Here is a 2,500-nt window from a genome sequence, read left to right on the forward strand (position 1 = left end):
CAAAGTGTTATTAATCTTATATCAAGATCAAAAATTCTAGTTGGTAATTTTTGTCTTTACCCAGCTCTTTCTCGTAAAATCATTTGCCTTAATTTAAGAAGAGTTTGACTTATTTTCAAATGTTTCATTGTCTCGATGTCTCAGGAAATTTGTCTGCTAGTGCATTAAGTGAACTTGTCCTAAAAACAAGCAAATTTGGCTGCCAGTGCGTTGAGTAAAGTCTTCTTAAATTAAGTAAAAATTATCTTTCGAGAGAGTGCTAGGTATGTCTCTTCATACTAAAAACATTACCAAGTAGATTTTTTGATCTTAATATAAGATTAATAAAACTTGGTTAGATTTCATTTTTTGCAGTGTGCACACACACCTGAATACACACTATGAATGCACATACACACACACACACACACACACACACACCTGAATGCACACTATGAATGCACATACACACACACACACCTGAATACATACTATGAATGCACATACATACTCACACACACACACACACACACACACACACACACACACACACACACACACACCTGAATAGATAGATAGATAGATAGATAGATAGATAGATAGATAGATAGATAGATAGATAGATACCCCCCCTACACACACTCACCCATCATCATCATTCTGTAAGTACGTGTCCTTCACACCCCATTCACACCCCAAGCATTCACACACACTCTGACTTATGACTGTATGACTCAGCTCTAACTCTGACTGAGTGTGTGTACATGTGTGTGTGTGGTTGTTTGTGTGTGTGAGTGAGAGAGAGAGGTTGCTACACTACACACGGCCTTGCAAAAACACACAATTCTCCATCACAAGTCTGACGCTGTCACAATCATCCTTACAAAACAATAACATGACAGACTTGCTTCCTCTTTCTCCACCCACCTCTCTCTCTCTTTCTTCTCTCTCTCTCTCTCTCAATTAAATTCAAATGAGCTTTATTAGCATAACATGTTTTTGCATTGCCATAAATTAACATAATATCTGCATACAGATATACAGACAAACAAACATTCTCTCTCTCTCTCTCTCTCTCTCTCTCTCTCTCTCTCTCTCTCTCTCCCCTCTGCCTCTCTGTGTCAGTTTGTCCCCCTACTGTTACTCAACTCCCACATTTTCTCAATGTCTAATTTCCTCTGTCTGATGAGTGATTTACAGACAGACACTAAGATCTTAACGAAACACAGTATGTGCTAGTCTAACATGCTTCACAACTCTGTACACATCTACGGTGACTTGTGAGTATTTCATAAGTGATCAGACTCTGCTGGGTAACTTTCCCACAAGGAAAGTAATGTGCTTATGTCAGGCCAGACTCAATGGAATTTTCCACTCACGCAATTTATTATGGAGGGTGACCTTCAAACGGACACATCTGCAGGACAGGTCATCACTGAGGTTATCTCTTCTGCTAATACTGTAGATCCCTAACTGCATGTGCCCCCACCAACACACACACACACACACACGCACGCACGCACGCACGCACGCATGCACGCACGCACACACACACACGCACACACATGCGCGCGCCCGCACACAGACAGATAGTCACACAGATGAATGAGAAGAACGATCACACACACAAGAGTATTTTAAGATGTCTCATCCTGAAAACAAGCAAATGTGTCTGCCAGTGTGTAAAAACAAGCCAATTAAGTCAAATTGATCTTTCAAGAGAGTGCTAGGTAAGTCTCTTCATACTAAAACCAATACCAAATAGATTTTTTGATCTTAATATAAGATTAATAACACTTGGTTAGATTTTATTTTATGCAGTACACACACACACACACACACACACACACACACACACACACACACACACACACATACATACACACACAGTCATACTCTGAGATAAATGAGAAACTATCCTCTCAGAGCTACTTTAACAAAAACAACATGGCTGAGACCTACCAATGTTTTATTGGCTACTAGTAGCATGTATTTAGCCCATCTCATCATATACACGTCTTAAAGGAGAAAACCAGCATTTTTCACATAGATCTCTTTAATAACATCATGCTCATTGAAGCTACCTGGCTTCAGCAACTGGAGCTAGGTTGCGGTCGTTTTCATTTTTATTTATTTATTTCTTTTCGTTTTATTTCGTATGGACAGTACTCGGTGACCTATTTTTCTATGTGAATTTGATTTGATAGGATTTTTAACAGGTTTACCAAGTGACTGTATCTATCAAATATATAAACATTTTGGAGAGCCACTCAGAAACATGTAGTGTAAGCTACTGGTAGCTCACGGGTTCATTGGTTCTTATTATGTGTACAGTATATGCATCCATTTTAATCAGATAGTTTTGCCATGTTGTTGGATGTTAAAGTATTGGATATTTAATTGTCATGCCAGTGTATTTTATGTATGTGTATGTGTATGGGTGTTTTTGTATGGAAGAAATAAAAAAGCACATAGATTTTCAAACAACATAAAGGTATTAAAAACAATGGTATTTTCTTTG

At 38.3% G+C, this 2,500-nt stretch overlaps 1 protein-coding gene across 1 annotated transcript in view; it reads left to right on the forward strand.

Annotated features, from left to right (window-relative positions):
• LOC143127284 (mitogen-activated protein kinase kinase kinase 11) overlaps positions 1–2,500 on the forward strand; it is a 51,085-nt gene that overhangs the window by 36,217 nt on the left and 12,368 nt on the right. The gene's annotated exons all lie outside the window — the stretch shown is intronic.

The sequence above is a fragment of the Alosa pseudoharengus genome, unplaced genomic scaffold (assembly GCF_046254945.1).
Source record: "Alosa pseudoharengus isolate Yale_2024_CS ecotype anadromous, Long Island Sound unplaced genomic scaffold, YU_APseudo_1.1 YU_APseudo_1.1_scf_17, whole genome shotgun sequence".
Lineage (NCBI taxonomy): Eukaryota > Metazoa > Chordata > Actinopteri > Clupeiformes > Clupeidae > Alosa > Alosa pseudoharengus.